Source organism: Serinus canaria, chromosome W (assembly GCF_022539315.1).
Source record: "Serinus canaria isolate serCan28SL12 chromosome W, serCan2020, whole genome shotgun sequence".
Taxonomy (NCBI): Eukaryota; Metazoa; Chordata; class Aves; order Passeriformes; family Fringillidae; genus Serinus; species Serinus canaria.
The window spans coordinates 18,334,086-18,347,750 of record NC_066342.1 but is presented as its reverse complement, the minus strand read 5'-3'; the positions used below and the strand labels follow the sequence as shown (position 1 = coordinate 18,347,750).

Below are 13,665 nucleotides of genomic sequence, written 5' to 3'. Positions count from 1 at the left end.
ACCCCCATAAGTGCAAAGCCCTACAGATACACCCCCAAGAAATGCACAAATCAGAATCCTAGATTGGTTTGAGTCGGAAAATATCTCAAAGCTCATGTAGCTCCAATTCTCCCCTCCCATGGGCAGGAACACTTTCTGAAATAAACAGGGCAGGAGATTTTCCTTCTTTATAATGCCTTTATTAAAATGATCAGCTCATAAACGGGGGTATTGGCAGATCCGCGGAGTTCTGCCGCCGGTCCCAGCAGTGAATCAGAAGAGGAGGATTTGCAGCTATGTCCCTAAGGGGGCAGAGCCGGGAATCCTGTCCTCGCAAGGGCAGTGGGGATATACCCAGGGTTTCAGTTTGGGTTGTCAGTCCAGGGGTCCTGGCTCCGACTGGCATAGTTTTAATTGGGGCGAGGAGTGACCGAGGTTTTCAAGTGTCTCAGCTGGCTTCGGACCTCGGCCCTGCTGTCCAGACACTACTCTGACCTCTCAATTCTGCTTCGGCTCGCCTCTTTTGGGGTATTTTCCAGGATTTGGTAATGGTCCTGTCCCAAGGTAGTCTGGGTTTGGAGATAAATTTGCATGTCTTCTGAGATGCAAATATCCCCCTCTCCCCACTGTCCGAGGGGGGTTGTCATCCTCCTGGCGACAGGCTAGGGTGGTGCTGAAAAACAAGAATTCTCCACAATAGAGAGTTAAACGGCGATACTTAAGGATACTTAACTGGCGATTACAACATTTCACTAACAAAGAACTCCTGGCCAACGGTCAATTCCCAGATCAACTCAAAACCTCCTCTGCAGCTCCTTCTCTTAAAAAAAAACGGTAACCTTTTTTGGTTCATAACAGTCCCCCCTGTTTTTCTTTGATCGAGCTTAAACCTAAGCTCGCATCAACTTTAATTTTTTGTATTGATTATAAATCTCTTGAGCACTTTGGTAATCATAATTACTTAACTTTCTTACTTTCCTTGGTTTCTTCAGGTTGGCCTGAACGGCAGGTACCACTATTTTAAAGAAACAGGGACATATGCACAGTAAAGAAAGCAATCCCCCAAGTATACACACAGTGGGGAAAGTCACTTTTTCCAATAAATCTTTTTTGAAAGTCCATAGGTTATCCCACCAACTGGAATCAAATGTAGGAGTCTGTTCTTGGTTGTTTACATGTGCTAGTTTTTTTATCTCGTTTGAGATGTTTCTAATGATTGCATTCTTTAATACTGCTTGGAGCCTGATGATTCTATTTAACATAGATATCGGGGTCTGAACTTGGCCCTTACAATTTTGACTTCTCTCAATTTCTATTGTACTTTGCTTCTTCTGTTTGGTTTCTCTTAAATCTTTGTATATATGAACTCCTAAACTTGATCCAGATTCTTTGTGTAATAAAGAGAAATCTGGTGTTATCATTCCAGTAGTGCAACTACTAGACCAATCTCCTGACAATTTAGTGTATGCTGTAATACCAAAGATCAAAACCAGGGGTTTAGTGCTTTCCCAACATTTACACAGTTCTTTCATTTTCCTAAAGGGGTTTATCTCTTTTTCAGTACACTCATATGCTTCATAGTAAATACTCTTGTCCCTTTCTTTTTTCATAACAGACAAAACTGCTAAATACCTTTTACAAACCATTTTTCTTACCACTTTTACTATCTCTTGTCTTTTTACCAGATTTATCAAGCTTGCTTCAGTAACATCACGTTCAAAGCTCAAACCGGCTTCTCCTACAGGGCACTCTCCCGGGAGTTGCTGCATAAAAGTGGCAGTATTATGGGCCATCCATCCTTTCTCTTCCTTTTCACAAAAGACCAATTGGGAGAGGTTAACACAATTAGGGCTGAAACCTGTATGGACTCTCGACAAGGAGCTTATTTCTCCCTCCTCGAGGGGTTGGTAGCACTCACAGCATGGCTCTCCTGGGCTCCCCAGAGCACCAGCAATTAAAGCCATCCTTACTACCCTTCCAAAGAGTCCAGAATGGGTCATCTTACACAGCCTGCCCACCCAGCCTTGCCTCTTGGGGATTTCACTTAGACAAAGTTTTAAGCCCTTTTAGAGTCCCTTTTTACCTGCTTCTCTGGTTACCTCTCTTGGTCTGTCCTTACTAATTTTTGTTTCTCCTAGGGAGGGTATACTGTAGAAGATTAACTTGGAGTATTTGATTTTAAGTTGGGGGAGCTTACCCAGATTTTTTTTTTTTTACCAGAATTACCTAAACAGTTTTTTTTTTTAACTTTTACAAACCTCATTTAAACACAAAACTGTCTTACAACACTCTTAATTGTCTTACAACATTCTTAGATATGTTATGATTCTGATATCAAACTCTTTCTATATAGTTCAGTCTTTTTGACTCTTTCTTCTGAGAGTCAATTTTAAGTAATTTGGTCCTTTTATAACAGTATACTCAGATGAATCAACTGGTGATGTAGTTGAATCTCGTGCAGTGCCCGGAGGGGAGACTGGCCCTTTTATCCTCGTAATGTGAGTCCAGCCTTTTTCTCTGGTCCGCACAGCTGAATTAGTGACGAGGAGTACCTGGAAGGGGCCTTCAAATTTAGGCATTAATGGTCCAGTATTCCATGACTTTATCAGAACCCAATCTCCTGGGTTAATATTATGAACCTTTGCTTCAAGAGGGAAGTTTGGGGGAGGTATCCTCTTTTTCTAAGTCCTTCCAGGGTCCTTCCAATGATTTCTAAATACTTTCTGGTAGCTTCTTCTCCTCTCAAATAGTCTCCTGTGCTAGAGGGTGTTAACAAGAATGGCAGTCCAAACATCATTTTATAGGGTGAAATCCCTATGTCAGACCGAGGTCTTGTTCTGATGCGCAAAAGCGCTAGGGGCAAACACTTCAGCCAATTCAATTTTGTCTCTTCTACCAATTTAGTTAATACATTTTTGAGAGTTTTGTTCATCCGTTCCACCCTCCCAGAACTCTGGGGGTGCCACGGAGTATGTGATCTCCATTCTATTCCTAAGGCTCTGATTATATTTTGACATGTTTGGGCTACAAAGTGTGAACCTCGGTGTGATACTATGGTGTTCACCATTCCATATCTGGAGATAATGTTTTCCAAAATTACACTTGCCACCACTTGGGCTGTTTCCCTTCTAGTCAGGAAAGCTTCCACCCAATGGGTGAGATGATATACTATGACCAGTAAATATTTATACCCCTGCATTGGGGGCATCTCAATGAAATCTATCTGTATGCTTTGGAAAGGTCTTAGAGCTAATTCCCTCCCCTCCAGGGACTACCTGTCTCATGACTTTCTGGTTCAATTTTTGACAAATGAAACACCCTTTTGTAATTGCTTTTGCTAGGCTATATACACCTATGCACAGGTTATTTATTAAGAAATGATCACATAGCCCCTGAACTCCCCAGTGGGTTAGTTTATGTAGTTCTGTTAGCACTGTCCGAGCAAGTTCAAAAACACCCATCCATCTGAAGTTAACCACTCCCCTTGTTACCCCTGATGTAACTTTAAATCTTTTATAACCTCTAACTCTTTTTCACTAAATATGGGTTCTTCTCTTCTTTCTCTCTCTCAGGTGTGGTTTCTGCTTTAAGAACTTTCACTGGATCTCGTGATTCTAAAGCTGCTTCCTTTGCTATTTGATTAGCTATTTGGTTTCTCCTAACTTCCAGAATGTTTTAGTTTCCCATTATTTTTACATCTTCAATCACTGATGCTCTAAATGGTTTCCCTTCAGCCCCTAACACTTCACAAATTTTTTTTTTTCCAATTACTATACCTTCTGCTACTTTGTTGAGACAGGACTTACCTTCTCCTGTAGCAGCCAAAAATTCAAAAATTCTTTATTTAGGGGTTCCACTTTAAAATTTACCAAGGGCTTCTCTAGATATTGCATCGGGTATCATAAAGTGTAAAGCCCTTGACTTCCCCCAGCTGTCTCTTCTAAAAATCCTTGCCTCCTCCTGGTGGTGGACCCACCCACCTTTTTGGTACCTCGAATTTCAGGGCAAAATTGCTTGCCCCCACACTTTCTCTAGCTACTGTCACCATGATCTTAGCCTTAGCCTTTGCTTTTTCTTCATCCCTCCTTAAATACACCTTTAATGTTTCTCTCAAAACTTCATTAATGTCCTTCTCTTGCCAGTCTTCCATCTTTTCGAATTTTCTCCTTAAATCAGGCCAAGATTTGGTAACAAATTAGACCTTTAGTAACACTTGGCCTTCCGTGGTGTCTGGGTCTATTTTGGAATACAGCTGGAAATTCCGCTTTAGGCGATTAAGCCAAGTAGCAGGAGTTTCATCCTTCTCTTGAGCACCCTCAAATGCTAATTTGGTATTAGTTCCTTTCGGAACCGACTCTTTGATCCCCCAAATTATCAAAGATCTATATTCCATCATGGCCTTCCTCCCCTCCTCCTGATTAGGGTTCCAGTTGGGATCTGTTAGTGGCAATTTCTGTTCACCTGATGGCACCTGGGGTCCTGGATGGTTATCTTTCTCCCAAATTCTTATGCCAGCTACCCTCACCATCCAGACCTCTTCTGGGAAGAATAATATATTCAGAATGGAATTCATCTCCCCCCAAGTGTAGATATTTGGACCTAAAAATTGATCCACTTGGTTAGCTATGCCTACTGGGTCCTCAACTAAATGCCCTAACTCCTTCTTGAATCCTCTCACCTCAGAAGCGGTTAGAGGAGCCTTCACAAAGCCAACACCTCCTGCTACCCCTCCCATAGGAACTTCTCTGAGGGGAAAAAGTCTCTCTACCTTGGCGGTCTTAGATCGGGTATTGCAGTATGGCCCATCCTCAGACACTGAACTACCAGTTTGAGAGACATCAGGATTCCCCTGAACTCTCTGCAGATCAGTAGGTGTATTTGGTGATAACAGTTTACCAGGCAAGGAGGCATTTGTGTCCCAGCTAGGAGGAGGTAAAGGGACAGCAGTAGGAGGGGGAGAAGAGCCTGCATGCATATTAAGTGGAGCTTGAGAAGGGGTAGAGAATGTAGCTTGTGGAGTAGGCACTTGTGGTGGTGCAGAAGGAATTGGAGGAGCTGAAGGGGGTGCCGAGGGAGTGGTTACTAGGGGAGATACTGGGTCTGCCGCAGAGGAAGCCAAATGGGTAGATGAAGGAATTACAGGAGGTGGTAATGAGATAGCAGCCGGGGGAAAGGCTGGATCTGCTCTTTGAGGTGCCCGAGGAAGAGGATTATAAGGTAAAGGGGCACCCGCAGGTAAATAGTCCAGGGGGTCCCATCTTTTGCTAATTCCAGCATCCCCTTCTTCATTTCCCTCTTTCTTCCTCTGTACCTTACAAATTCTCACACCTTCATCCCCGATAACACTCTTTAACCAACAATCTACATACAATAATTGCTCAGGATCAGTGTCCTCCCGAGCTGTCAGATATTGACTAAGCTGCTGACACATCCACTTGTCCCTTGTCCCACACCAGGGCCATCCTCCCTGCACTTCTAATTCTGGCCAAACTTCTACACAGTAATGGATCATCTTAACCTTATCCAATCCCTTGGTGACCTCTATAGAATCTTATCTCTCTTACAGTTCTCCTAAGGGACTATTGGGAGGTATATTCCTCAGCCTCTTGCCTGCTTTCTTGCTGTTGCATCCTCCCATTTTTCAGGTCTCAACAGAAAAATCTCAAGAAAAAAAATTGCCTGAAGCTCAGGACTTTATATTTATACTACTGCCTGATCTCTTGACTGCCTAACTTAATGTCAGGTCTTATGTCTATCAGGACTTTAAACACGAAACCCCGGCCTAACAGCCCAATTCGTGCCTGACCTCCCTCGTCAGGAAAAACAACTGCCTGATTTCTCTATGTATCAGGACTTAAAACCCGGCCTCCTTCGCCGATATCTGTGCCTGACTTCCTTCATCAGGACTTAGTTTGCCTGAAGGGCTTTGAACTTGCTCGAATCCTTCTCGAGACTTACAGTCGGCCTAACCTCCTTCATCAGGACTTAAAACAAACCCCGGCTTCCCTCGCCGAGATCTGTGCCTGACTTCCTTCGTCAGGACTTCGTTTGCGTGCCACTCACCCAAAATTCCTCCACACGGCCGGAGGGGGGGGCCCTCTCTCCCCCTTCGGAGGCTCTCACTCACACTAATTCCAAACTCTTCCCTCCATTCCCGGCCAGCCCCCTCCTGGGAGTCCGAAAACGCAGTACAAGGAGGCCCCACTCACTTCGAACATCTGGAAATAGCCAGCCTTCGTGTCATTCACACTCCATTCACTCGCCCCCACTCCTGCCTCCTCCGGCGCTCCTCGGCATCACGGGTCCAAGCTTATCTCCTCGGGTCCTGATAGCCAGCTGTCCCGGAGGTCCTAGGGTGGGCGGCCGTCCCAGTCCTGGTGTCCTCTTCAGGCGTGGCTCCCAGACGAGTCCCCCAGCTGAAATAAACATGGCAGGAGATTTTCCTTCTTTATAATGCCTTTATTAAAGTGATCAGCTCAAAAATGAGGGTTTTGACAGATCTGCGGAGTTCTGCCGGCACTCCCAGCAGTGACTCAGAAGAGAAGGAATGTGCAGCTCTGTCCCCTAGGGGCAGAGCCGGGAGTCCTGTCCTCGCAAGGGCAGTGGGGGTATACCCAGGGTTTCAGTTTGGGTTGTCAGTCCAGGGGTCCTGGCTCCGACTGGCATAGTTTTTAATTGGGGCGAGGAGTGACCGAGGTTTTCAAGTGTCTCAGCCAGCTTCGGACCTCGGCCCTGCTGTCCAGACACTACTCTGACCTCTCAATTCTGCTTCGGCTCGCCTCTTTTGGGGTATTTTCCAGGATTTGGTAATGGTCCTGTCCCAAGGTAGTCTGGGTTTGGAGATAAATTTGCATGTCTCCTGAGATGCAAATATCCCCCTCTCCCCACCGTCCGAGGGGGGGTTGTCATCCTCCTGGCGACAGGCTAGGGTGGTGCTGAAAAACAAGAATTCTCCACAATAGAGAGTTAAACGGCGATACTTAAGGATACTCAACTGGCGATTACAACATTTCACTAACAAAGAACTCCTGGCCAGCGGTCAATTCCCAGATCAACTCAAAACCTCCTCTGCAGCTCCTTCTCTTAAAAAAAAACGGTAACCTTTTTTGGTTCATAACACCTTCCAAAGACCAAGTTGCTCAAAGCCACATACAACCTGGCCTTGGACAGTTTCAGGGATGGGGAAGCCACAGCTTCTCTGGGCAACCTGTTCCAGTTCCTCACCACTGTAATAAACAGGGCAGGAGATCTTTCTCCTTTTAATGTCGTTATCAAAAGTGATCAGCTCAAGGCTGGGAGGCTCGATGGGTCCGCGGTTTTGCCCTCGTTGCTCCCAGGAGTGGCTCAGAGGAGAATGCAGCTCTGTCCTCTAGGAGGCAGAGAGATGGAGGTCCTGTCCTCACAAAGGCAGTGCGGTATATCCCGTGTTCCACTTTCCAAGTTTGCCATCCCGGGTACTGGCCCTAGCTGAGGTCCCCCTGCTTAGGGCGAGGGACAACCAAAGTTCTCAGCATCTCTGCAGGCCCTGGACTCTTTCCCCTGATGTCCAGACACTACTTTTGATCTCTTAATTCTATATTGGCTCGTTGCTTTTGGGTTTTGGGTTTTTTTTTGGTAAGTGTGGTGGGGTCCTCTCCCATTGCACTCTGGGTTTGAGGTTATTTGCATGGACTCCAATGTCTCCTCCTTGCACTGTCCGAGAAAAGGTTTATTTACTTGGCTCCAGGCTGGGTGGTACTGATACAAAAAGAATTCTCAACAATAGCTGGTTAACTACTGATACTTAACAAGTGATTACAACATTCAGCTAACAAAGAACCTTTCTCGGCCAGCAATCAGCTCTCAACTTAAGTCGTAACACTGCAACCCTTTTTTAAAAAAAAATTAGTTACTCTTTTTACTCATAACAACCACTCTCACAGGAAAAAAATTCTTCCAAATATCCAGTCTAAAGCTGCACTCCGTCAGAATTGGGTGGAAAGGGTTAAAAGTGGAAGAATGGTGAGGAGGATGGTAGATTTGCTCAAGTGACCTTGTCCACTGCTGTTTATCCTCTGTTTTGAGAAGTACAATTTCTGCTTAGAGACAACGTAGGTGTTTGGAGAGACTTGGAGGTAGTCTCATGGACATTCTTGAGGTCCCTGTTTTAGGAGAGAGATCAAAGCTCAGAGATCATAAAAAGCACAGAGGACATCACAGCATGGTGCTAAACTATGTGTTCGCAGGCCCTGGATAAATTGTTGTGTTGGGGAAGATGAAACAGGAAAGCCTTATAAATATGATTGCCTGGCAAAGGATTTTGAGAATATGGAAACTATAAGTGAGATTGAAATGAAAGCAAGCTTTGAGATACCTTAGTTACTAAACAACTGGAAAACAATAGTATGGCTGGCTAAAGGTAATCCCCTTTTGATTAAACAATACCCTCTGCTTGCAGACAAGTCCAAGGATCAGAGCAGACCCTACTAGCTTAGCAGAAGGGGTCCAAAGAGTAGTTTTTAGAGTTTGAAATGTAACACAGTATGGTAATGTAATGATTCTTATAGGCTGTATGTAAATGCTATAGGATTTGTATCTTGTACTAGATTGGTTAGTGCGAATTAGAATATTCAACACAGAAGAAGATTTATTGTATTGTAACGGGAACCTCTCTCTCTCATCCTCTTTACCAATTTCTTTACCTCTCTCTCCCTCTTTCAGGCCTGCTCTGAGCTGCGGCTGGCAGCTCCCAGCAGGGCCCCTGAACCCAGGCCTTTATGCAATAAACCACAAGTTCCACGACCTGGCTTCAGAGATCTCTCATCTCTGTCCGTCCCAACCGTCCTACCCTCCGGCGCTCCTACATTGGTGCAAACAGCAGATCTGCCACCCACTAGCATGGACTGAGCCTAACAATGCCTGCATTCCCACTTGTGGGTCTCCACCCAGGTGTTGCTTCGGGATCCTCTGGTGAGCGAGGTAATGAAATTAATTTACATTTGCATTTCCGCCATGGTTTTGTGGTTGTGTCACAGTGAAAAACACCAATCACTTGTTTTTAAAATTTTAAAAAGTTTAATGATAATAAAATGGTTATAAAAATATTAATATAATTAAAATAATAAAAATTTGAACAATTTGGATTACGACAATACGAGACAAGAAAAACAAAAAGTTACGGACAGTCCAGGTACCTCTTTCTGGGAAGAATAAGCCCGAAAAAGGACATGCGTTAACAGAGGATTAACCCTTTAGAGCAATAGCCTGTTGCATATTCATACATCTCATACATGATGCATAAATTCCATTCAAACAAAGGATTCTGTCTGGTCAGTGTCAACTTCTTCCTCTTAATTCTGACATCATCTTCAGGGCTGAGCGAGCCAGGAAGAAGTTAGTTTCTTCTGATAATGGAGTTATAAATTCTCTTTCTCTGAAAGATTTAGGTGTCCTGTGGCTGATATATGGTACGAGTACCTCATTCCTTTCTTTAAAAAAATATCCCACATACATAGTTTCTATTTTAACTACAAAAGTTACCTTTTAACTACAAAACTACATTTACCATAGTATTAAAATGTTAATACAGCACTACTAATCAATACAACATAATACATATAATAAATATCTGTGTAGAGCCATATAATATGCACTTTTCACAGTCACCAAAAATGTCAGGGTAAATTAAACTCTCTAACACATTTTCTTTTAGTATTAGGGAGTAGGCATTACTTTATTCTGGCCAGGGTGCACAGGGATGGCTCCACCTACATGCACACGACTTTCAAAACTTTTCACTTATGTAATTATTTTTACCAAACAAAGAAATTAATGTTCACTGGTTTTAAATTACATAATTAACTTCATTATTAGTTTTCTGTCTTCTATTGGTTATTGATTTTTTGCTTCTTATGCCAATCAGTCCATGTTTTTCAGTCTTTTTATTATCTTTTTCCCAGACAGGGAGTCTCCAGCACTCAGGCTGAAATGTCTTTGTTAGTCTTTTCTTTATCTTCTGGTTACTACAACATATTCTCCGAGGGCTATAAATTCTGGATTCCAAGTGTCCAGCTTTTAACTCTCCCAGGCTTTGTTCACCAAAACTTAATCAGGGTTAGAGTAGCAAAACTTAAAAGTTTCAGTAATCTAATAATCACACTTTAGCAATAAGAGTCTGAAAAGAAAGTTAGCTATGTGCTGGCCAGAGTGGAAAACTACACTGCTTGACTTCTTATGATCAATACACTACTTATGATTAATTAAAACAATTTAAAAGTTAATTAAAGCCAGTAATTAGAAAAATAATTAGAAAAGTTATATAATTTCCAACAGTTGTTCCAGCTGCCTGCCTGTGTCAAGTCACACAGTCAGTTTGAAGCAATTGCCTCATGCCCTTGTCCAAAGTCCCTCTCCAGCTCTCTTGTAGTCACTTCAGGTACTGGAAGGTGCTCTAAGTTCTCCTTGGAGCCTTCTCTTCTCCAGGCTTAACAACCCCAACTCTCTCAGCCTGTCTCCATAGTAGAGGTGCTCCAGCCCTCTGAAAACCTTCATAGCCTCCTGCGGACTCGCTTCAACAGGTCAATATCCTCTCTATGTTGGGGCTCCAGAAATGTACACAGTCTTCCACATGGGGTCTCACAAGAGTGCAGTAGAGGGGCAGAATTCCTTCCTTTGACCTGCTGGTCACACTGCTTTGGATGCAGCCTAGAAAAAATATTTGGGCTCCCACAAGTTGAAGCCGTGCAAATGTAACCCCAACAATCTCACAGTCCTGCAAATGCAAAGCCCCACAAATCCAATTCCAACAAATGCATTGGGCCAGAAATGCAACTGCTTTTCTATTTTGCATCACCTCATACAGCTAAAGCAAACTCTGCAAAGGAATTAATCCAAAATTGAGAAGATTAATTTTTTTCTAACTAGAAGGCTACATCTTTATGCCTTTGTGGTGTTGGGCCACCATTAGAATACAGAGGGGAAAAGGTTCATGAAATACCATATCCACTACAAAACACAACATATTTTTGCTAAAAATGTGGGGTATTTGGCGATGTGCTGGTTGAAATACCAAGACCTGAACAACAGGCCCCGAGCCAAAGTAGACTGCCAAAGCCTACCTGAACCTGGGCTAGCTCTGTACCCTCTGGTAGCCACGACAGGAGTAGGGAACAGCTGGGGACTGGGGTTTGCCTACAGCTGAACCTGAAGAGCTGCAAGCTCTACAGTGCACGCTGTTACAGCCACGGTAGGGACCAGGCGAAGGAGGAGGCTCTTTGTCTTGAGGTTCCATGGCAAAGTTTATTCCAGGTGGAAGGAGTAGGACAAAAAAGAACCCCTCACCCTAGTATACAGGGGTTTTTTGTTAAGATACAAACAGCTAACCAGTAGGGGATCCTCAGGGGAGGAGTGAGCGGATTACATCAACACTATGGGACCAATCAGGATAGGGGGAGGAGAGGGAAAGGTCACATGGGCCAATGGGGTGTCATGGATTAGGGGAGTTCCAAGTGGGTGTTTCAATCAGGGATTGGCCCAGAGGGTGAGTGGCAGGGAACATTCAGGAAAAAGGGGCAGGGTTGCCTTGACAGGCAGGGAAGGGACTAGAACAAAGGGAGGGTAATAGCTTGAGGGACAGCTTTAAGGGAGGGTACAACTTAGGGAAAAACCAACTTGGGGAAAGTGTGGGGGGATAACAGAATGAACCATTTAACAATAACTTAATGAACTTAAACTTGAACCACAACAGTAGACCCCTAGATGAACCTTCCAACCAAATGTTATATATATATTCACTCAGCTAAATATTGTTATATGTGTTCATTTATTGGCAAAATATATATTTACCTTTCCGTATCTAGAAACCAGACAAGGCCACATCTGGCCTTGTTAGGGGATGTAGGATCAAAGACATCTCCCTTGGTTCCTCCTTGAGCTCTGGCCAGGCTTTGTGAGAAAGCCAACAGGAGAATGAAACTAGAATCTATGTCAGCTTGTTTGTTTAACAGTATAAAAACTGGGCTACTGTCACAGCAAAGTCAGGAAGCCTTGTGACAATCCTGCGAAGGTGGACGTACTGCAGGATTTCCCAGTTCCCGGGCATGGTTCTCCAGCCCTTCACTGTGATAGCTTCCCTCACCTGATGTTTAAAGGATGTCTGGATGAAGGGGTAAAGTATTAGGGTTGTGAAAAATGCAAATTTTATGATTGGCTTTTTGCAAATATTAAAATGACTATTATATGTGTTGTGTCAGAAAGTTATGCTGTATTAATTCTCTTAAGCAGTGTGTTAAATATAGTTTTAGGTTATAACAAAATGGTAAAATAGAAACTATGCTATGTAGGATACTTTTTTTCTAAAGAAAGGACTCACCCAGAGACAGCAGTCACAGGACACCTAAATCTTTCAGAGAAAGACAATTTATTGCCCCATTATCAGGAGAAACTAACTTCTTCCTGCCTTGCTCAGTCAGGACGACGCCGTTAGGATTAAGAGGAAGAAGTTGATGATGACCAGACAGAATCCTTTGTTTGAATGGAATTTATGCATAATGTTTAAGATGTATGAATATGCAACAGGTTATTGTTTTTAAGGGTTAATCCTCTGTTAACAGGTGTCCTTTTTCGGGCTTATTCTTCCAAGAAAAAAGTACCTGGACGTCCGTAACTCTTTGGACAATTTGGATTAGGACAATATGACACAATAGAAACAAATTATTATTACTCTAATTGTATTACTATTTTTATAACCATTTTATTATCATTAAACTTTTTAAAATTTTAAAAACAAGTGATTGGTGTTTTTCACAGGGTAACTGGTGATGTATCTTTCTTAATCACTATAGGCATTCTTTTCTAGTAGTGATTATGTGCATTGCTTATCCTTTTGTAATTCTTTGCAGTTTTGCATTATAGTAAATTACAGTATTCCTTAAGCTGGTGTCTGTCTGTGTCCATGTCAGTGTCTCTAACGCTGCGCAACAGCAAAAAAAAAATTGGTGTAGTTAGCAGGATTTCACGGATAGTCTGTTGCAAAAATTTAAATGCACCCCTTCCCAGGCTGGGAAGAAGTGGACTCAAAAATTTTGGAAGGATAAAGAGAAAGTGGTGAATGTCCGGCTGATCAGAAGTGTAAAGAGGGAAAAGGCGAAGGTGCCATTTGTGCACTTTTAGGAGCCTGTTTGTCTTGTGTGCTATGAGAAGCTAAAGATCCACTTCTTTCTGAGCAGATTTCTGATGTAGAGTATACTGTTTTAAAGTCAGAAATTTAAGTTTTGAAGTCATCATTAGCCTTTAAGAGGGAAACAGGAGAAAAACTGGGAATCCAAGTTCATAAATTTAGGATTAAAAATTATCATCTTAAAACAGAGGCTGACCACCTTAAAACTCTGCTCACTGCAGTGGAGCACAGAGAGAAACTGTTGCTGAAGAAATTGCATCCTGCTTTAGATATGTGACTCTGCAAATTGGTACATCATATAGACCCCAAGACTTGGGACAGGAATATTTACTGTGATTGTGATAATGATAAACTGTAGAAAACCCTGATTTCAAATATGATCAGGGTAACAATAAGATCTCACTCCTGTGTGTGAGAAACAACTGCTCACTTTGAAAATTTTAAAAGGTTTAATAAACCTTAACAAAAATACAACAAAGGACTACATGAGGAAAAAGCTGCAGTGCTGGGAACTGCCCCTTGTGCATACC

At 42.9% G+C, this 13,665-nt stretch overlaps 1 protein-coding gene across 1 annotated transcript in view; it reads left to right on the top strand.

The window, feature by feature from the left end:
• Nucleotides 1–13,665, top strand: part of LOC127060974 (Friend virus susceptibility protein 1-like) — a 1,102,452-nt gene that overhangs the window by 333,209 nt on the left and 755,578 nt on the right. The window lies entirely within an intron of this gene.